The sequence below is a fragment of the Neofelis nebulosa genome, chromosome 11 (genome assembly GCF_028018385.1).
Source record: "Neofelis nebulosa isolate mNeoNeb1 chromosome 11, mNeoNeb1.pri, whole genome shotgun sequence".
Taxonomy (NCBI): Eukaryota; Metazoa; Chordata; class Mammalia; order Carnivora; family Felidae; genus Neofelis; species Neofelis nebulosa.
Window position 1 is genome coordinate 16817761 of NC_080792.1, and position 23087 is coordinate 16840847.

The 23087-nt window shown below is 48.1% G+C and overlaps 1 long non-coding RNA gene across 1 annotated transcript; it reads left to right on the plus strand.

Annotated features, from left to right (window-relative positions):
* The first annotated feature begins 233 nt into the window (after positions 1–233).
* On the plus strand, positions 234–4302 carry LOC131490001 (uncharacterized). The gene is made up of 4 exons (XR_009250898.1): positions 234–346; positions 951–1111; positions 1957–1994; positions 3451–4302. It is a non-coding gene; the product is annotated as an uncharacterized LOC131490001 (long non-coding RNA).
* Positions 4303–23087: the final 18785 nt, after the last annotated feature.

Here is a 23087-nt window from a genome sequence, read left to right on the forward strand (position 1 = left end):
TGGGGCGCGGCTGACCCCGCTTGTACCGCACGGGTGGGGCACATGCATAATGCGGGCCCGTCTACATGGGAGCCCGGCCGCCAAGCAAAGCCTAGAACACCGTGTGTAGCCCAGCAGTTCTCAAGTGGTTTTATCCCGGCAGCTCTTTGTGCCTGTCCATACCGCGGAGGACCCCAGGGAGTACCCTCAGGGATTAAGTCATCTTTTCTGCCGCCTGGAGAAAGGCTGCCTGAGGATGAAGCCCAACCAAGAAAGCACAACCAAGAGGCCGAGAATAAAGAACCCACACGCCACGATCTGACCACTTGGAGCATTGCAAAGTGAGACCTACCCCGGCATTTTTCAGGTGCGTGAGCCCCGGGTAGGTTGGATTTCTGTTAGCGTCGTCGCTTGCGGCAGCCCTGCTTAGGCTGGAGAGAGTGATCCCTCACCGTGCTCTTTCTCACAGGCCTGGGTGCTCGGTAACGATGGGTCCATATGGCTGTGGAGCACACAGTGAAGCAGTTTCTAGAACCTCCCATAGGAGCTAACCGCCATCAGAAATTTCAGAAATGTGAGATACGGTATTTGTGAGACATAACGGTCCAGAAAAAAAGGCTAGAATATAGCCTTTATATTAGAGTATACCCCAGAATATTAAGATATTCTAGAATATTCTAGAGTATTCTAGAATATACCCCAGAGGCATTTCAAGAATAGATAGGCTCAGGGGCAGTGATGACGCTAAACTACGTACATGAAGGCTCCCAAGGCCTCAACATTAAGAGTTGTTTGGTGCTTAAAGCACACAAATGGAAGCTTCTGGGCAGGACCACCTCAGTTCCCTAGAACACGCTTGACGGTGGCTGGAATCCGTGCCAAATTCATGACTCAGCAAAGGCCGCTTTGCCTTATGTTCTGACAGAAAACAAAAAACAAAAAAAACCCCACAACACTGTGCTGTTTTCCAGAGAATCACAGAAGGACCCTCGCAGCCTCGGGAGTCTCCAAAGCAAGTTGCGTGAAATAATGTAGAGAATAAACGAGCAGTTCGGAACTCCCTCGCTTCCCAAAAGACCTACACAATTTCTTGCTGTTGGTGAAGTTCATCAGGACTGAGAAAAACAGAGAGGTTAGTGTTCCGGCAGAACCGGCCCCAGAAACTCAGGCAAGAGTCTCTGGGGTGGACCCGGGAAGCCAGAAGTGATGGAGGTTGACGCACAGTCCTTAAAATTGGACCTCTGAGGCAGACTACTAATCCTCAACCCTCCCACTTAGTAATAAAACTCCTGATTTTTCACTGGGCTTGTGACCGTCCAAAATACAGGGTACATTTCCCAGCCCCCCTCCCCCGCTACAACTAGAGATGCCAGGTGACTAGGGACCAGGCAGTGGATGTCATGTTTAACTTCCAGCATGTGCCCTCAGAGAAAGGGGACTTGCTCTTTTCCTCCCTCTGGCTGGAATTTAGATGTGATGTTGAGATCATGAGTACCCGTTTCATACCATGAATTAAACCGTTAAGGCTGGGAAAGCGGGAAGAAAATGGAGCCAGGGTCCCTGGTGATCGTGGAGACATCATAAACCTTGGCCGCCTGCATCTGGCCTTGCCTGTGAGAGAAACATGGATTTCCGTCTCTGTAAACTCCTGGAGTTATGGATATTTTTTAGTTTTCTGTGATGGGCGGTCAAGCCGAATCTGATCCGATAAAACCCCCGAGAGACAAATTCTCTGCAAGTGAAAATTAGCAAATCCTCAAACCCAAGTAGGAGACCCTCCAAAACTCTACCGCAGGTCTGGAACGGACAGCGTGATATGATGTGTTTCAGAGCCGATGAGAGAGGCGTTCAGCCCCTCCCCCCAGGGTTGGTGACGTTAACTCCGAAATGATGGGGACTGTCCTACTTTCTCTGGCTGTGGCCCTGGGTAACTTGAAGAGGCTGCTCGCTCTCAGACTTGCTTTCCTTCCCACGCAGGCTCTAACCTTGGAAAGGAGGTGGTTGAAAGCTACAAGGTCAGTGTGTTTGCATGCTCGCTTTTTGGAAATTTGCTTTCCCAGCCCCGGCCTTTGTTAGAAGAGACCCCAGTGCTTGTCAGCACCTCCAGGAGCACCAGAGAGCGACATTCACCCCGTGGTTCTCAAACCTGAGTGTGCATCAGAGTCCCCTGGAGGGCTTGTTAAAGCGGCTCTTGGTACCAGAAGCCCACAGCGTATGATTCAGCGGGTCTGGGGTGAGGCGGAACATTTGCATTTGCGACGAGTTCCATGAACCGCACTTTCAGATCAGATTATATATAGAAACAAATATAATATCCTTTCCGTATCGGTCTCCTCTTTGACCAGGGGAAGTGTAACCAGACAAAAATAACTAACCGAGGTCAAGGTACTGTGCCCAAAAGCAGAACTGAAGAAGAGGGTGGTGAATGAAAAGGAAGAGTCCTTCAGAATGATCTCTCTGGAAGCCGGAAGTGCAGGAGGCAGAGGGCCCTTTGGAGGGGGCTCTGCAGAGGCCTGGTCCAAGCGGACAAGGCAGGCCTGGTAGAGGCTGGGCGGTGGGGTTGGGAGGGGAAGGCGGAGTTTGGGGACAGTGCTCAGCTCTGTTGCTGCTGTGAAAGAGCGGGTAGGAAAGACACGAATCAGTGTTTGTGAAGAGCAGAGTTGTTGTGAAAACACGTTTTAGCAGAAGCGTCTGTAACATGCAGCGCTCGGGAAACAAGCACGTACAGCAAGACTTTATAAGCATCCGACGTGCAATTAGCTTTCCCCGCCGCGTGGCTAGTCAGTGGAATACCTTGAAAAGTCCGGCGTGCCGCTTAACAAGTCTGTGAACTTGACAAAAGGAATTCAACCTCTCGGAGCCTCGGTTTCCTCATCTGTGAAATGAGGCTAATAGCGTCGTCCTTGTGCGGGTTTCTCTGACTCATAAATGTCACCGCCGACCGGCTCGGTCTGTGGACGGTACTAGCTGTCAGATCAGCCTCCTTTCCTACCCCCCCCCCCCCCACCTCCCGCCGCCCCAAACTCACAACCTTCTGCATTTCCTGGCTGAGTCGGCAGATGGGGTAGTTGAGTCGCCCGGTGAGCCTCGCCTGAGTCTCGTCCTCAAAGCAGCTGTCCTGAGCTGCTTCTGCTGGGGACAAACCTATATTCCTTCTTGACTGCTCCTCAGAGGAGGGCAGCGGTCCTGGCCGGAGGCGGCAACAGCAGTGTCGCTACAAGTGTCGCTACAAGGTCTGAGGTTTCACCTTAAACACCCAGCTGAGCTGCCGGGAGGCCCCAGGCGTGGCAAACTGTTTTTCATGCTAACCGCAGCTAAGCCGGGTGTCTGTTGTTTCCTGAAGGCGTGCTCCAGAGAACCTTCTTCAGGGTCCAACTCCTCATCAGATTCATACTCTTGTCTGTAAGGAAGGCGTTGTTAGTTGCCTGGCATTAATGAAGTGTTCGGTTTTCGGTTTTCGGTTTTTTTAAGCGTTTGGAGTCCAGGAGAACGAACGCGTTGGCTCTCCTCTGTTTCATCCGCTTGGGTGAAGGGAAGCGGATGTTCCAGGTTGGACAAGAGACTGAAACAAGCTAAAGAAAGGCAGCCCCTTCTATCCGGCCGCCTTCCCTACATCTGTCCTCAGAAGTTCCCGCCCAGCACCTAACTTTCTAGGATTCGATACCTATCGCCTGGTCAGCTCTGCTCTGCTCCAAGAAGCCAGGTTAGCGCTGGACCAAACATGACGTGCGGAGGACTGAGTCGGGGCGTCTGTGTTACAGCAGCACAATGTCCAGCCACGGGAACAGTCACTGCTGGGTGTCGGGGGCAGAGCCCAGAGCAGTAATATTCCAGAGCACGATTGATCTCCAGAGCATTGCGGTGTAATAGAATCGCTGAGGGTCGCAGGTTCAGTTTGAACAGTACTATCCGATCCTATCAGACCCAATGCCCTCCCTTTGATGACAAATATTGTGCAATTCTCCCCTACAGCCTCCTAAAACGACAGGCACAAGTGTCTACCCAGAGTTTATCTGGCCCACTCTAATGTCCTCACAATAGATAAAGGATAAATAAAAGAGAAGTGGTTATAATAAATTCATACGTATTTCAGCAGCTAGAAGACACAAGGGACTAGTCTGGTGCTTGTGCCTGGTCACGCATTCACCCAAATAGGACAACCGCCAAGCGGAATTGAGTGTTGGTGACTCAGATCCCACGAGCGGCATTGTACTGGTGAATAATTCTCTGTCAGATTCCAACCAAGCGTAAGTGTAATCTTCCCTTCATTTACATAGAAGTATCAAGTTGTAAAAGATAAATTGTGTTTATATGTAGAACAGAGTGAGGCTCTTGACTCTTCATTCGTTGTGACAGCAACCCCGCTTATAAAATTCCTGCGCGAACACACACACACACACACACACGCACACACACACACACGCACACACGCACACACACACACACACATCATTTCCTAAACAACTCCTAGGAGGCAGTATTGCCACTGTTGAGAACCACTGGCTTGGTGATCAGGGAAGTGCCCCCCAAAACATGGGGAGTGCCTCTAGCTGCCTTCCAATACTTCTAGAAAGCATCAGCTTCTCCAGGTAATTACCTAACGCCTCCCCAACCGCAAAATCCAAGACCTGCAGGCCCGGTAGCCAGATTGGATGGCAATAAGGTAGACGCCCGTGGCAGGTGGCTCTGCCCTGGATTTCTGCGTGACAACGTGCCTATTAGCTCTGACCTCAGATCAAACAATCGTGCAACCCACCACAGTCAGCCTGGGACAGGCAGGCAAAAAGGGACCCCTGGCCCCTGGCTCATTCTCCTGTGCCAGCCTCCACCCCACCCGCCTTGCCAGGCTACTGAGCAAAGGCCCGGTGGCTAAGCCCACAGCAGATCCTCACGGAGCAGGGCTGGCCCAGCTTTGTACCAGCCCCTGGGATTATTTGGCAATCGGGGGTGTCAACACACTCCCGGGTCGGACTCTCATTAATTAAACGTTCTGGTTACTTGACGGTTAATGCACCATCCTATTTGCTTCGATGCTTGTGAAAGTTTTCCAAAACTCGTGAATTCACCCTTTACCCAAACACCACTGGCTTAGTTAGCAGGCAAGATTCCTTCTCCTTTCATCTCTTTTCCAGTTTCCCATAGTGGAATCGTAATATTTTTGTATTAATAGAAATGCATTTAGTAAACACACAAGCCCAGTTCCCTGGCTTCCTGAAAGCACGTTGCAGAGAACTGAGCTTTTGTTTTCAGATGACTGCCACATTTGGGTCTCCTCCTGCCTCGCCACGGTGCCTGTGCAGGCCTCAAAGACTGGGTTTCATGTGGAGTCAGATCTCAGGAAATGTCCTGAAAACTTCGTTGACTTTTCTGGTTTCCGCAAACTTTTTTCTACAATAAATGGAGTGTGTGCACTGTGTCCGTTGGAGCGGGGGGGGGGGGGGGGAGGGTCTTCTGAGAAGCAGACAAAGGTGGAATCCCATGTGCAATGGATTCTATTAGGGAAAGGCCTGTGTTGGACAGTGTGGAAGGAGCCAGGACGGGCTGGAAGCTGTCAGGCCGCAATGCAAGTATTACCTGGAGTGCCTATCAGGATACCTAGGTCGCTGGTAAAATATTAGCTAGATCTATGAACAAGTGAGTACACGAGAAAGACAACAAAATTGGATATGGTGAAGAGACTTGGCAAAAACGATCATTAAAACATTTTTTTTATCAAATCCGTATGGTTAAGATTGCTCTACAGGTTCAGGGGAAGCGGGGGGCTGGCTGGCTCAGTCAGTGAAACATGCATCGGGGTTGTGAGTTTGAGCCCCATGTCGGGTGTAGAGATTTCTTTTTTTTTTTTTAATTTTTTTTAACGTTTATTTATTTTTGAGACAGAGAGAGACAGAGCATGAACGGGGGAGGGTCACAGAGAGAGGGAGACACAGAATCCGAAACAGGCTCCAGGCTCTGAGCTGTCAGCACAGAGCCCGACTCGGGGCTTGAACTCACGGACCGCGAGATCATGACCTGAGCCGAAGTCGGATGCTTAACCGACTGAGCCACCCAGGCGCCCCGGGCGTAGAGATTTCTTAAAAAAAAAAAAAAAAAAAAAAGAACTGGGGCGCCTGGGTGGCTTGGTCGGCTAAGTGGCCGACTTCAGCTCAGGTCATGATCTCGCGGTCCGTGAGTTCAAGCCCCGTGTCGGGCTCTGTGCTGACAGCTCAGAGCCTGGAGCCTGTTTCGGATTCTGTGTCTCCCTCTCTCTCTGCTCCTCCCCTGTTCATGCTTTGTCTCTCTCTGTCTCAAAAATAAATAAACGTCAAAAAAAAAAAGAACTTTAGGGGAAATTTATTAATATTTAATAGAATTCTACACTTTTATTGTGTTACCGGGTCTCTGCAAATCAGGGTCTCTGATTTGGTGGGCTTTCTCAATTAGCCAACCGACTGCTGACCATGGGAGGCTTCTACATTTGTTGCACACGATACAACTACATTGGCCACTAATTTGTCATGTGGGATAATAATGAAAACACCAGGATGTGTCTGGGATGGAAAGCGTTTGTGAAGGTCAATTTAGGGTCCCAGTTAGGTCCTTTCATTTCATAAATATTTTTTTAAGTTTATTTGTTTTGAGAGAGAGGGCAAGAGTGAGCATGAGTGGGGGAGAGGCAGAGAAAGAGAGAGAGAGAGAGAGAGAGAGAGAGAGAGAGAGAGAGAGAGAATCCCAAGCAGGCTCCATACCATCAGTGCAGAGCCCAATGTGGGGCCCGAGCCATGAACCGTGAGATCGTGACCTGAGCCAAAGTCAGATGCTTAACCCACTGAGCCACCCAGGTGCCCCTCAGAAATATTTAAGAATGGTTTTAGAACCTTGTTGAAATCATAAATGGTCTATTTTGACTTCATCTGTATTTGGCAAAGATATCAACATGTTATACATATATTTTATGACGATATGACTATATTTTATAACTATATACATATAGCTATATATAGTTATACATGGAATGATTTTCTAGATCCCAAAGGAAAAAGATCAGCCAAAGGGTTTTGGTTTTCTGTCCAAGACATGCTAGGGAATATTCAGCTATCGCCCACATTGTATTTCCGCTGAAGGAAGCATGCGTTTTAAAATTTAATTTGTCCAAGCCCATCTCCAATCCCGGGCTGTTCCATGTGGTTAATCCATCATGCAGAATTGCCTGCAAACCCTTAACTGCCCCAGCCCCAGCCGGTGGTCCAGGAAATGACCTGCTCTGGAGCAACACAGTCTCTGCCCCAGCTCTCCCTGCCTCCCACAGGGATCGGAGCAGGCCCTCCATGAGGCTTCAGTTCCCACCTCTAAAGGAAGGTCCTAACGATAAAGTTTGGGGGTGATAGTGGGGTGGTCCGGAGCCGACGACCAAGAAAGAATTCTTGAAGATGTCCTTGGTGCAAAAAGGTGATTTTATTAAAGCATGGGGACAGGACCCATGGGCAGGAAGAGCGGCACTAGGGTCGTGATGGGTAACTCATTATATACCCTCAGGTTGGGAGGGGGTCAGGGATAGAGTAAGTCCCTAAGGTACTTTGGAAGCAAGGTTTCCAGGACCTTGAGGGACTAGCTGTTGCTAGGAAAATGCCATTTATTACCATGTAATAAAACCCCAGTCATGAGACCCTTTAGATATATATCGATCGGGAGCCCTAAACTCGGAGTAGGATTGCCCGCATATATCTTGGGGCAGTTGAGATAAAGGAAGTTGACTTACAGGATCCTCGAGGTTGGGACAATGTTAAGCTAAGGTTCTCTTCTGCCCCCGGCAAAGTGTCCTCCTGGAGGCAGCTGAGCTCCTAGAGGGAGGTCACTCTGCTGGTCTCAAAGACCTGTCAAGGGGCTATAGGCAGTAAGGGAGGTTACTTTTTCATTTACCTTAGTTTCCCACGTCACCATGGCAAGCACTTAAACCCCAGCGCCCGAGGAAGATCACACCGATCTCATGTGGCGTGGGGGCGGGGGGTGCTAGCTTGTGCTCCCTCTTCACTAACGCCTGCTCCAAGCTCTTATCATGAGGCTCACAGGGGACAGGGTGTTACAGCTCCTCACTCGCACAGGACACCACGAATGGATGCTCTCTCCCAGCTAGCTGCGTCCTCACAGCGCTGGAAAGTTCTGTTCTGGAAGCACTTTGGTCATCGTCCCCTCCGAGGACCTCCATGCTCAACATCCACCATGCAAACATTGCATGGTAGATTTAATTACCTCTGAAATGACAGGCACGTTATTTCCCATTTTAACATCTACAGAATCGAACACGTCTTACCGATCAAAGCCATTTCATAATTGCTGTCAACCAGGCGACAGTCTGCCCGTATCTGTCACCACCTGTGCATCTTCCAGTTACCACAGCTGTTCGTGTTACCATCATCACTGCCACTGAGTTATATGCATTCTTGGTACTCACGCACCCTTTGAGATGACCTCAAGAGAATTCCACCGTGCCTCAACGCGGAAACGAAACGTTACTGTGTCCACAAAGAGGCACCGAATGAGAGCAACTGGGCGTGAATTTGCCATTAGTAAAGGAAATATTCTTCAGCAAGTAGACCGCGTTTCTGTATTTTCTTGCCGATCACTTCAAAAGACCCAAGACTTGTGGACACCCACAAGCAAGTGAAGGCTGGTCACCTTTTGTTTACTGAGCTAAGGCTTGCTTACCAAGAAGCGCAACCAACCGAAGGCAGAAGAACAGGCCAGATCCCTCAGAATGGATGAGAGATGTCAAAGCAATGAGAGACCAGTGAGAATCACTACGTGCATCACAAAGGACTGTTGTCAAGATGGGGTCAGGGTCTAAGGGGCGGTGGGTTTTCTTTTTTAGAGATAGTCCAGCTAATGATGGGTCTTACCATCCAAGGTCTCTTAGACTTGATAAGGCATAGCGTTCTCCCTTTTGGAAAGAAAATAAGTAAATTCAGCATAATGTGAGTACCGTCTCAGGTCTGAAGTCGCACTGGGATCCGGAGATGACAGGAGCGCCAGAGCGGTGGACCCTGCTGCCCCCAGGAGTGGTGGTAGGGGAGGGACCTCTGCCTTCCTTCCTGATGGCTTTGCCCTTCATGATTCCTCCTCCTCGCAAGGCCCAGCTGCGCTTCCGGCTCTGAGACACTCTTTCATCCTTGTAGATGGAACTCACTCTACCTTCTTTACTTTCCTCATTGTCTGGGTTCTTCTCCTGCGGTCATGATAGTCTTGCTGAGGCATGAGTCTTGCTACCTACCCTCACCCACTAGTCTGCGTCCCCAGTTTGGATTCCTCTTTCTCAAGGAGTGATCGTGAGTTCTACGGACTCACCCACTTCCTTGTTTAGACTCCGGACAGCCCAAGATGCGCAGGTGGTGATCCCGAGGAAGTGAGAATCTTCTGACTGAGAGATCACCACCACAACCACCCTGACTCTCCCCGCAGGTTGGCCTATGGTTTGCGGTAAGATAGTTAACATTAAGCATTTAAGTAACCATTTAATATAGGGCAAAAAAATTAGTTATCTGAAGTGACCGAGTGTGGTGTGGTCTACTTAGATAAATGTTCTGATTATTAGATAAATATCACACACTCCATAAGCAAATAAAAATACAAAGAACGATAACAGAACGCTTTATTCTGAGCACAATTGAACCTTGCGAGATGTTATGGTTCTTTGTTGTAAATATCAACTGTCTTCATCCTGTAGGGTTGAAACTCCAGGTTCAATAAAGAGACCTGATTAATAGAATGGTAAATCAGCATTTCCTGTCTGAGTTTTAGAAGAAACTTCTGAGAAGTTAGTTGTATATTCAGTGTGCCTTTCATTAGTTTCAAGTTTTATGTCTCCTCTAAAAATGATAAGGACAGGGGTGCCTGGGTGCCTCAGTCCACTGAGCATCTGACTTTTTTTTTTAATGTTTATTTATTTTTGAGAGAGACAGCCTGAGCGGGGGAGGGACAGAGAGAGAGAAGGGGACAGAGGATCCCAAGCAGGCTCTGTGCTGAGAGCAGACAGCCTGATGTGGGGCTCAAACTCACAAACTGCGAGATCGTGATCTGAGCTGAAGTGGGACGCTTGGCTGACTGAGCCTCCCAGGTGCCCCTTGATTTCTGCTCAGGTCATGATCCAGGGTCACGGGATCGAGCCCCACATTAGGCTCTGTGCTGAGTGTGGAGCCTCCTTGGGATTCTCCCTCTCTCTCTCTCTCTCCCTCTGCCCTCTCCCCCACTTGTTTTTTTTCTCTCTCTCTCTAAAATAAAAATAAATAAATGTAAAAAATAAAATTAAAATGACGAGGACAGAAGTCATTTCCCTGAAGCTGTTCGTGAAGCTGAACGAGCTTAGAACATCCACATTCCCCTCCTCTCAGAAGCACATTACCGTCTCCAGCATTGCCGGCTGGAGGCAGAATCTCATTTCCAAGGAGTGAACCCTGGATGCCCAATGATTATCTAGAACCCGCCCCCCATGCAGGGGACCTCTTGGCGCCGGGGCACAAGTGGGGCCCAGCCTTAGTGTTGCCACTGCAGTTCCAAGGGCAGGGAGGCGAGGCAGGTCGGAGAATGTAAGAAAGCTGAGTATTCTGGTAAAGCCGGAGACTGGGATTTCTGACCCTTGTATGCGGAAAAGGATGTGGCCGTGTGGCCCTGGGGCACGTTAAGGCCCACATGCAGAGCGCGCGTTTGAGAATTAAACCATCCATAAGGGAAGGCGTTATAAATGGGCTGTGACTGTGGCAAACATTTACGTTGGGCCACAGAGGTCTGGATTTGCTAAGCGTCACAGGTGAGTGGATGATGGGCGTAGGAGCCAGGAGGTAACCAGACTCCTCGGGGCTCTGGAGTGTTTGCAAGTCAATAAAACTCCCCCGGGGTGATCTGGTGGTGGCCGAATGGGACAGTATAAAAAACCCCCGCAGAGAGACTCCAGCCTCGTTGTCTTTTTAAATAAAATCGGGTGGGCGGGGGCGGGGGGGTTCCTATTAGAAAGTTTCGGGGGGGCCTTTTGTGGCAAATTATGAATTCCACTTAGGAACCAAACAGAACGGGCTTGAACATACCGCTCTCTGAAGCTGGAAGGACAGGCCGCCCGCGCTGGCTGGCTTTGCTCACCACCTGTCTACTCGCGGAAGAGACAAATCACCCCTGTGGTCTCGTTGCCCTGGCTCACCCCTTGAGAACCTCCTTTTTCTCTCTTCCCTGCTCCCCTTCCTTTATGTACATTTGGTTCCCACAGGCTTCCTTTATCAATATTTCAATTGGTCGCTGCTGACCTATACTTGAATCCAAATATTTGCCCTATTCAGCGTGAATTGTGCATTCAGCCAAACGCTTGATTACGTCTGTGCTCTTTTGAGCACACTGAATGGGCTACTTGACTAGGTAATGCCGATACAGCCTGGTCATTAGTAGTATTTGTTCGCGCTGATGAGATGCCACAAGGAAAGAAGGAGAGAGAAGAAGGGGTTTATGTTCAGGTTTCCTCCCAGCGCAGCCACGGGGCAGAGAGTGAAATTGTGTACTTTCCGGGGCGCGATTGCAAACTGTCTCCGTGCTCTTCGGAACAGACTCGGAGTCCAGCGTGAAGCAAACGAGCCAGCAACCAAAGGGGATGAGAACCCCTGAAGGCTCACGGTTGTATCTGCTCCTTGGCAAATCGTCCCCCGTAAAACGAATATGGTATTTTTCGTGGTGGCCGGCGTGCTAATTTCCATCGTTCAGCTGAGGACGCAAAGAATGAAATCGAGCTTTCCACCCCACTTGCCTTCCGTCACCACCCGTCCCTGCAATGCCGCACAAGCGTGGCATTTTGCCCCCCACCCAGGCTGACCTGTTGTGACAATCCGCAGGGCGGCACGCTTTCCCACTGTAATACGCTAAAGCATTATTCCTACAGTTACATATCCACCTACAACGCGCCCAGGACTGAGTTGTGTGGCAGAAACACTTGGCGTGGAAGAAACCGGAGTTAAAATTCTTGGCCCCGACCTGGCGGAGGAAACCAGCACAGGTCCCCGAGGATTTTGCCAGAAACAAGAGTGGCTTTGAAAGAGACGTGAATTTGGCCAGCACCCCAGAGCAGGAAGTGGTAGTAAGAACGCACCTGTGTGTTTGCACTTGTCCTCGAGGAGTTCACAGCCGGTTGGAGGAGGCAGACCCGCAAAGGGTGCAGAAAAGGCAGGAATGACAGTACTTGGGGCAACATACAAAGGGAGGTAATTACGGACCCAACCAAAGTGTGAATGGAAGGACTCGGGTCCTCCAGGAGTCGGTTAGAGGAGATCATTCACAGACACAAACAAACAGTATCCAAGGCAGACTGTGTTTTAAAAGATGACAAGGCAACGTGGCTATTCAGAGCCACGAGAAGTCACATCCAAGTACGCTGGGTATGTCTAACCTATGTTTTTTAAAGCCTTGCTTGAAGCCCATGGCTCTGCCATACCCGGAAGTTCACACCGTGCATATTTTACATCTGTCTGAAGAGTTTACAGAATTCTTTGAGTATGTCCCACATAGCGCTTTGATTAAAAGTGGGTTTGCTAGGTGCACCTGGGTGGCTCAGTCGGTTAAGCGTCCGACTCTTGACTTGGGTTCAGGTCATGATCTCGCTGTTTGTGAGTTCGAGCCCCGCATCGGGCTCTGTGCTGGCTGTGTGGAGCCTGCTTGGGAGTCTGTCTCCCTCCCTCTCTGCCCCTCCCCCACTTGTGCGCGCGCGTGCGCGCGTGGGCGCTCTCTCTCTCTCTCTCTCTTTCAAAATAGAATAAAAATAAAACTTTAAAAAAAGAGTGGACTTGGCTGCCCGACCTCCCTGCTTCTTTTATACTAATGCCCTGTTTTATTTCTTTTAACATCTTATTTATTTCTGAGAGAGAGAAAGAGAGCACAAGCCAGGGAGGGGCAGAGAGAGAGAGAGAGGGAGACAGAGAAGCAGAAGCAGGCTCCAGGCTCCGAGCTGTCAGTGCAGAGCCTGATGTGGGGCTCAAACTCACAAACCTTGAGATCATGAACCCGAGCCAAGGTCGGACGCTTAACCGACTGAGCCACCCAGGTGCCCCTAATGCCCCGTTTTATAAAAGAGGAGCGGGATGGACAGAAACGGATGTCTCTTAAGCACTTACTACGCACCAGCCGTTGAACTAGACGGTTTCAACTTTGTTTCTCATTTCCTTATGTAAAAGATTTTCACTTACTCCTTTGTTCTTGATTCTGTCAGTGCCGTACTTACATGATTTCTCCTCTGACTTTTGAAACGTACATATTATCTTCATCTTAACAACGAGAGATGCAAGTGACTTCCCTTAACGAGAAACTCACCTTGACATCCGGTGTTGCTCTGTGGTCAAGAACACCACAGAGCAAGGGCGAGACATTGAAGTGGCCCGCACATATGGTATTTTATTTAGGGGGTGGGGAAAGGGACGGTATCAGAGAAGTGACTCAGAATTTTTTTTTTTTCTGATAAATATCCACCAGTGATCAAACAGTTACTGCTTGACGGTCTTTGGAAGGAAAAGGATTATATGAACAAAAAATGAATAAATAAATATTGTGCTAATAAGAGCATACGAACATGATTTAGATAATAAATCACTATATTACTAATAATTGTGATGACAGAAGAGTAAGGCCCATCACTTATAGTGAGGTTAAATAATAGCTTCCTTTTTTTAATGTTTATTTATTTTTGAGAGAGAGAGACAGAGAGCCCACGTGCACACATATGCACACGCGCACGTGTAGGGGAGGGGCAGAGAGAGAGGGAGACACATAATCCGAAGCAGGCTCCAGGCTCTGAGCTGTCAGCACAAGGCCTCATGACCTGAGCTGAAGTTGGATGCTTAACCAACTGAGCCACCCAGGCGCCCCTAAATAATAGCTTCTAAAAACATTTGTATCGCACCTGTCATTCTGGAGGGCTGCCAAAGTACCCTAAAAGGGGTGGCTTCGAACGCAGAAACTTACTATCTCACAGTTCTGGAGGCTAGACGTCAAAATCAAGGTGTTGGCAGAGGCACGGTCCCTGTGAGGACTCTGGGGGAGGCTCCATGGGTTAAGTCCGCCCTATGCTAATAGGACCTCATCTCGACTAGTCACATCTGTAGTGACCCTCTTTTTAAATAAGGTCACGTTTCCAGATATGGGGGGGTTAGGACCTCAAACTCTCTTTTTGCGGGGGACACAAGTCAACCCATAAACAGCACCTATTTGCCAACGGCCTTGAAGCAACTTGGTATCTTATGTGGACTACACGGCCAGTACAATACAATATGTTTCTAATTCTAGAACTGAATCACAGTGGTCCAATGATTTATTGATATCAGTGACGTGCCAACAGAAAATCCTCAGTTAAGGGGAAGCGCACGAAAAGGTGCTTCCCAAACCCTTCTCTTTTGGTATCAGAAGCCTGAGGTCATGTCCAAAGATTGCACTGATGGAGTAAGGGGAAGGGGAACGGCACGGCTGGAGACACCTTTGTGTAGAACATTACATTTAACGAGGTATGTTGTCCACGTCGCTGTGCCCGACATGTCAGGAAGACCAGAAGGCTCACAATCCAAGCCAGCCGAGGTTTTAACCTTTCTCAGTGTCACACGCGCGCGCACACACACACACACACACACACACACACACACACTGACCATAAACAGGGAAGGAGTGGGAAACTGATTTAAGTAAAACAGCAGCCAACGTGAAGGAAGCTTTCCCCGAGAAGATCCGGCATTCCCAGCTCTCCCAAACCCGAGTATGCTTCATGTTTCCAAGTCAACAAAATAAGAGCCTTGATCCAAAACACACAGTGGCCATTTCAACAATGAGCAAGTCCAGTAAATTATAACCAAAGACCAGAAAAATATCGGTGCTTACGTTGGCATGAAGGATTATTTGCTAGAACAACTAATATTATATTAACGAAGGGAGATAGTTCGTTTTGCAAATAAAGAGTTCTTTATTTTTTTTCTTCAAATAATATGCTTGGCTGTGACAACAAAGAAGAGGTTAAAATTTGTAAATTATCTGATGGAATTACGTGGACTTGATGTAAAAAAAACCCCACATTTTCCCCATCGTCAGTATTTTTTTTAATCTCAAGGGCTCAGAAATGTATAAAGTCTATAGTGGCATGATTTTTATAGTGACATGATTAATATCTGGTAGTTTTAAGAGAGTTATTACTTAAAATATGATCTTGTAAACCACACAGATTAAAGTATATGAATTAATACAAAAACATGTGAATTGATGCATCTTTCCAAGATATGGAAGGAGTTTCGCTAGGTTCAATAAATGGTTATTTTTAATACCATATTTTTCTTATGAAGGGATCCAGAATAAGCCATGGTGGCATAAAAATTTTGTTAAGCTGAAACCATTTAAGTTCCTGAAACCCCTTATCTGCCTAAAAGCAGGGTCTCCTAAAAAGAAGTCAGTTGTCATAAATCCTTTCCCCCTAGAGCAACTCTAATCTCTACTTGGAGGGGAAGTCTACACCACACCCAAACCTACACGGCCACAAAAGTATCATATCTCCGTCTATTCTCCCAAGGGCCATTTGTTTTTAAACGCCCTTTCTTCCTCTTCTCCACCCTGTTTCTAAGAAGCCATTTGTTCTCCCAGAGGTGCCCCTCTGCCCCTCCCCATCTCCTATTAAAATGGTATGTGTAGTCCCAGATTCCTCCTTAAGTCACATTTTCCCGTGAATAAAAATCTGTCTTTTCTCTTGAGAACCTGTCTTTTGTCAGTTTCACTGGCAAGCCTGAAGTATAGAACCTAAGAGAGTAGAGGGAAAATATTTTCTCCCCAGCATTTACTCTCTGAAACTTGTAAGGCCCTGTTTATTTGTGTACTCTTTTCATATGTCATCTCATCCTTACAAATTGGTTTTGTTATTCCCCTTGGACAAATGAGGTGGCTGAGACTGAGAAAATGGAAGTAATTTCATGGTAGAGGTGGGATTTTTAAAGCAGATCTATCTGACCCAAGTCCCATACTCTTACTATGGAGTCCCTTTGTTGTTTAGATGGTGGGGTTTTTTTTAATATTTTATTTTTAAGTAATCTCTACACCCAGTGCGGGGCTCCAACTCACAACCCTGAGATCAAGAATCCCACGCTCCACTGACTGAGCCAGATAGTCGGTTATGGTTTTGATGGTTATGGCCATAAATTCAGATTTTAAAAAAATGACCTACTCCATCCACTTTGATTCGCATGTGTGACATGTAATAAACCATGTGCTACATGATTATATATACATATGTGTATATATATATATTGTGTGTGTGTGTGTGTGTGTGTGTGTGTGTGTATCTCACTGGGCAATATATTTCAGATAGGAGAGTATTTAGTATTACCTGGCAATGTAAACTTTCCTTTATTTACACATTCAGATTGAGCCAACGTAAACCCGCTTGAAACTCTGGATGTTACAAAAAGGCAGCTCTGTCCTCTGGAGTATAAGGGCGCTCCCCCCAGCTTGCAGCGTCGTAGCTTCTGGTCCTGCGTTTGCCACTAGCCGTGATTTTTTTTTTTTTTTTTTTTTTTTTTTTTAGTAAATCCCTCAGACTCCCTGAACCTCTGCTTTTTCACCAGGCACTTAATATCTAAGCCTTCCTTCCTAGGATTGTTGTCTCGGATGAGAAAATGTCAAGGAAAGAGGTTTCTAAAGGTTAAATCCCCACAGTGCTATAACTTTAAAAATCATTATGAAACACGCCAGTGGAGCTCCCTTATCTGGTGCTCCCCGCGCTGAGGTGTTAGGTCAACCACCCGCTTGCTCGGTCCACACACTTAAGGGTTTGTTTTTCCCTGGAAACAGAGGCATGCATGGCGCCCCTCAGGACTCCTGCTAGAAAGCACGGATAATAAATTATTAAGAGAACAAAGACTGAGCTCATCGAAAAGCTATTGCTCTGTGGGTAAATACAACCCCACTGTGTATTAAACAAAAATTAAACCCCATTTTCTTTTTTGATAGTTAACTTGCCATCAATTCAAATAGAGGGAACAAGGCACTGGACACAGTTAATAGTCTGCAGACCGGCCAGGCCCGGCTTTGAAAGCATTTAAGCTTCTCTGAAGTGCTTCTTGTGCCCAATTATAACTCACTACTTACCATCTTCATAATTTAAATCTGTCCGCCCCTTAGGGGGGAAAATTTTTTGCTAATCAAAGCCATGAATGCACCTTTTTCCTTTTGACAGCATTAAATTAAAGCTAAATGGTCGGTTTTGAATGAGTTACTGTGGAGAATAAAGGCATTAATGAGGTAATTTCATTATGGAGACTCATCCAGGCCTATGTGAAAGCGAGGGAAGTAAGCGGAGGGGAAAGCAGCAGAGGAAATTAGGGTTCCTTCCACCCTAATTAATGTTTGGGGGCATTTAGTACAGGCACCAAATTAACTGCTCCAAAGAACGCTCATTGAAAAAAAAAAATACATTGTTGCCCTCCTGTGTAATTAGAAGACACTACAAGGAGAACCCTCTGTGAGGATAAAGCCAGGCTTTAACTGAGTCGGCTGCTCCCAGGGAGCTCGCCATTAGGGAGGCTGAAGTTTAGGGAAGCACCAGGCGGACAATATAGGATTGTTTAGGTCCCGGCTCCGGGAGCTGTAAACAGGTAGCCTCTGAATAAGGAATTATGAGACTCCCAGGAGGCCTGTCTTCCCAGCAAAACAGTCTTAAATGCATCCAAAAGGAAGAAAGAAAGGTGAATAGGCCCAGAGTGGTTAGCAAAGAGAATGGTCAATGCTTGTCTTAAGTGATTACAGGAGGTTGTGCCGGCCTCTCTCATTGAGTTATCTTTACACTGCCTTTGTCTCCTCTAATTGGAGCTGATGAGGTGCTAATTGGAGGCCTTTTTTAAAAGCCCACTACTTTAATCATTGGAAAATCTGGGGAGACTGAGGGAGTGGAGTTAATGAGACCAAAAAAGAAAAAAAAGAGAGAGAACTATGAAGTGTAGCCTGACAATGAATAAAGCTGTCATTTGTGTGTGTGTCCAGGAGGGGTGAAAGGGGAAGGTTCGGTGGGGGAGACAGGGGCGCGTCGGAGAGATTGGATTTCCAGATCTTTCCAGAGCATCTTCCCAGGTTAGCCAGGACGGGAATCATCTGGTTAGTCGGGCTGTGTCCCCACCCCCTTAATTCCCATATTGGGCTGAATGCGGGCTAAAACCTTTGTGTTCCAACTCCCTGGCTCCCCTTCAACCCCGCAGGGAGAGACTGTATGGAGACAGGCATGCGTCATCCCGACCTCTGTCCCTCTTCTCAAAGAGAAAAAAGTTTTTGGATGTGATTTGCCATTTCTTCTTGCTGCGAAGGAGTCTCCATCTCAGACCTGCCCAGGAACGGAGTGATACGCGGTCACGAAAATTTGTCTTCAAGGAATATGAACTAGTGAAAAGAAGGGAGAAGTGACTTGCCAATGCTGCTTCTGAGGGTTGAATGTGTTGATCTGTTGTTTGTTTGTTTGTTTGTTTGTTTTTTGCTTCTTCTTTATGCTTTTCTATGCTTCCCAAATCTTTAGCATGAGCCCGTGTGACTGTTATCAGCAGCAAAACAGCATCTTAATCCCTTCAGTCAAGGTGACTGTTTAAAGTTGTAAGTAGCAATGAAGAGGGCAGGAGAGGCGTGCTGTGGAGCAGGGGGCTTCCAGAAACACCTTCGGTCGGGCGGGGCGCCTGGCTTGCCTGCTCTCGCTGTGTAACAGGACCCCGTAGAAAGGATGCCAGGTGGACCCGGAGATAAGCATCGAGCACGTGGCTACACAGGCTGCGGTTCACCTCTCCCTTCCCTGCCCTCTTGGAGGATTTAGAAAGTATGCCAAGGGATTTAGCACTTTATATATTATCTCGCACTGTCGTCAAACGCTCCTTGCAGCTTGCAGGTTAATTTCCCGACACATTGTAACTTCCTTTAGGGCGCTCACCCTACCCTCCGTCTTCCGTTCCCACCTAAGGATTCTCAAGTGCTTAAGTTACCTTTCCATGCCACCTTAATGTAAAATCTAGCCACCCCAGGGCCATCAGTCAAAGAAATAAGTCGACTGCCACAGCTCAGCTGGTAATACGAGCCCCTGACGGGAGCAAACCCTGGGGCAACTGTACTTTATCCTTGTGAAATGAGTCGACACGTGTCAAGTGCTTGGAACAGTGCCTGGCACAGACGTTAGGTGTGGATAACTGAAAGCCAACGCAAGGGGACCAAGTGAGAGACGGACAGGAACCCAGGGAGCAGACAGGGTCGTAAAAGGCAACAATGGTTGTGCAGTATCGGGTCTGAAAACTGTAAATCTAAGGAAGAGTTTGGTTTAGGGGGAGACACTCGGAATGAACCTCATTTATGTCAACTGTGGGCCGAGAAGGCAGGCAGCCTGCCGGTACCCTGGCCCTGCATTGGTGAGACCACACTCCGCGCATGGAGACCCTTAGGATTGTAACGCTGGGAAGATCCCTACAGGTGCCACTGTTCTGCGGGTGAAGTGATGAGCTTACAATCACCCAGGGCTGAGCCTGCCCCAGATTCTAGATCTTCAACCTGGCGGGTCAATGTTTGTTTGTTTTTTTCCCCCCTAATGACATGCAGCCCCACAGGACCAGAAACGGGCCAGTCTCCTCCTGTGAAGTCCCTGGGTATGTTAGATTCGAACAGGAGGGCCCTGCTGTCCGTTGCATACATACACGTGGATCTGCACACACAGTCGGATACTTAGACCTATGTGTCAGCCCCGCCCCCAGGGGCAAAATCCTTCTTTAATTGTACGTGGACAATTGGAACATCAAAAGGAAGGTCTCTGTGTGTCCGGGTGGCTCGCCATCAAACCACTGCATCTGGTCCCTCGCACACCTGTGCATTCAGCGTCGAACAAGTCCTGGGATGCCTACAGAGCCCCATACCCTGAGCTGAGCACAGGGGCTATGAAGGTGAGCAAAACCCAACACAGCCTGCCCTCATGGAGCTTCTTGTCCAGGACGGGAGGCAGGCATTGCACAAAGATTGATGCAAGAAATGTCCTGATTCCTGATGCTGTCAGAAATGCTGCGGAGGAAAAGCTGTGGGTGATGCCGGAGTATGGATCTCGTGGGACACGTTTCCCAAGGTCTCCGGGTGACACTGAGGCAGGTGCTTGGAGCTACAGTCAGCAGACAGCAAAACCTCCCCTCAGCTGCCCTCAAAGCAGCTTCTAATGAGTTAATGAGCAGCCTGGGGATGGGGGTCGAGTAGGCAGGGGCGGGGGGGGGGGGGGGGAGCGAGGCCACACCGCAATCTGCAGAGCCTTCGCAGATGCTTCAGCAGGAGGCGGGGGACCCTATTTGCCAGTTGATTGCAGCTTCTGAAAGAGCAAGCAGAAGGGTCAATCAATGTGGCCCCTGTTAGTTCGGTGACCATATTTTTTAATATATAAAAAAGAAAACCCGAACGTGTATCTAATGATGTTTATGTTTTACAAACGAATTTCATAAACTAAGGTGCACGGACAAAAATGAAACTGAACCTAGTTATATAATTATTTAATGGACTCCATCGGAAAAAATAGCTTTGAGGTCTGAGACACAGGAGGGCCAGAAAGTAGAGACACGTCTCCCAATTTGATAAGGAGGAAAGGAAGATCCAGAAAGGCAAGTGACTGCCTCACAGATCATGCCAATGGCAAGATGAGAGAACAGGGCTCCTGGATAATAATGGAAGTGGAACAAAGTGCATCAAATACAATAAAGCGATGAGTTCAAAATGACATCATCCAACAGAATGCCAACAACAACAAAAACACATAGATCACTCCTGGATGATGCCTGGGAACTAACTCTTTAGTTTGGAACTGTTGGAGAAGAGGGAGAAGGAAAGGGAGGAGGAGGAGGAGGAGGAGGAGAGGCGCCTGGGTGGCTTAGCTGGTTAAGTGTCCAACTCAATTTCAGCTCAAGTCACGACCTCACAGTTCGTGGGATCCAGCCCCACGTTGGGCTCTGTGCTGACAGCATGAAGCCTGCTTGAGATTCTCTCCCTCTCTCTCAGCCATCTCCCTCTCTCTCTCTTAAAATAAATAAATAAACCTTAAAAAAAAAAAAAAGAAAGGAAAGAATCAAGAGTTTCCCTGCCCTTGTAAGAACAGAAGATCAAATTAAATGGATGAGAAGTTGGTTTTCATAGAACTATCCAACTAATAAAGGACATAGAAGTGATGGAGTTAGAATATCGCCATGTCTCAGAATGTACCAAATGTGAGACATTTGCTGCCGAAGAAAAGGACACCGATGGTCCCCCTTCATTGCTCACTCCTGCTCCCAGTACCTCTTGAGAGCAGACTGTTTTCCTGCTCTGTGGTGGGTGCTGGGGGCATGTGAGAAGTCCAGTCAAGTCCTGCAGTCCTGGTCCACAGGGGCGGTGCTGTAAGGGGGAGGACCCCGTGATCAGGGGAATCACAGAATATACAAGAGGAGCACCGTGGGAGGTGCTCCTGAAACCTCCTGATCAGAGAAAAGCTTTGTGGAGCCAGGCCAGAATTCCAGGCCAGAATTAAGCAGAAGGAGGAGAACCCCAAGGCCCAAGGGTCTAAAGGAGGACCTGTGGGCAATGGTAGAAGGAAGTGACAATTTTCTGGAGAAGAGAAGCTTCGGAGTTCAGAGGTGAACCCGGTGCACACCGGGAAGGGGCCAGCTTCCTGGGGACCACAGAACTTGGGCACGTTCGCGAGGTTAAGTGGTAGGTTAAGTGGTAGGTAGGGCATAGTTTTCACGTTCTTGCTTTTGTCATATTTCATTTTGCCTCTAGATGGTTTCAACAGCATTACTTACCATTTACTCGTGGGTTGGGTTTTTTCCTTAATTTTGATCAAAATATTTACTAAACGCGTTCTATGTGCCAACAAAAATATCACCAGCTTATCACACCCGATGAAATACTGGATGGGATGGCGGAAAGAATCGTCAGTGCCTTCTCAGAACCAGACCCCATTCGTCTCCTGGTAAAAGGACACATTCCTCACTGCCTATGAACTGTCCTTGTCCCAAATTCCAATGAAACTGGCTGGTGCTTCTGATGGCTCAGCGTTCTTAAAGGTGACCTTTGTGCAGGCCTCAGGAGTTCTCATTGTTTTGCAATAAACCCCTAAGTGGCCCTCCAACATCTCATGGTCCTCCCATTTCCTCATCTCAAGCCCCCAGAACAATCCACGTAAAATATGTATTTACGTGCGTCTCTCCCCTGGTCTTAAAAGTCCAGTCCCTGCCTTAGGTTGAATTGTATCTCCCCCACCTACAACGAAAGACATGTTCTAGTCCCACCCCCCAGCCCCGTACCTTTGAATGAGACCTCATTTGGAAATAGGGTGTTTTCAGATGTATACAAGTTAAAATGAGGCTATCCTGGGTTAGGGTGGACTTTTGTTTATTTAAAAAAAAAAACACTTTTTTAATGTTTATTTTATTTTTGAGAGGGAGACAGCGCATGAGCAGGGGAGGAGTAGAGAGGGGGAGACACAGATTCGGAAGTAGACCCCAGGCTCTGAGCTGTCGGCACAGAGCCCGACGTGGGGCTCAAACTCTCAAACTACGAGATTGTGACCTGAGCCAAAATTGGCCGCTTAACCCACTGAGCCACCCAGGCGCCCCTGAGTTTATTTGTTTATTTTGAGAGTGACAGAGAGAGTGCAAGTGGGGGAGGGGCAGAGAAAGAGGGAGAATCTCAGGTAGGCTCCATTCTGTCAGCACAGAGCCCATGCGGGGCTCAAACTCACGAAATCACGAGATCCCGACCTGAGCGGAAATCAAGAGTGGGATGCTCGACCGACTGAGCCACCCAGGTGCCCCAGGGTGGACATCAATGACTAGTCCCCTTATAAAAAAGAATCAAATTGAGACACAGAAACACACAGAGAAGCGGGCCACGTGAACAGAGACTAAAATGGACTGATAGAACCACAAGAAATGCCGAAAAAACCCTGGCAACCACCAGAAGCTGGGAGGGCTGGCTTTCCCCCTCATCTGCAGGGATGACCCCCTCACACCCTGTGTCAGCCGCACTAAACCAATCACAACTCCCCAAGGAAGCTAGGTCTTGCACACCTCTGACCTCTGCACATACTGTCCCCTCTGGCTACAACGACTGCCATCCCT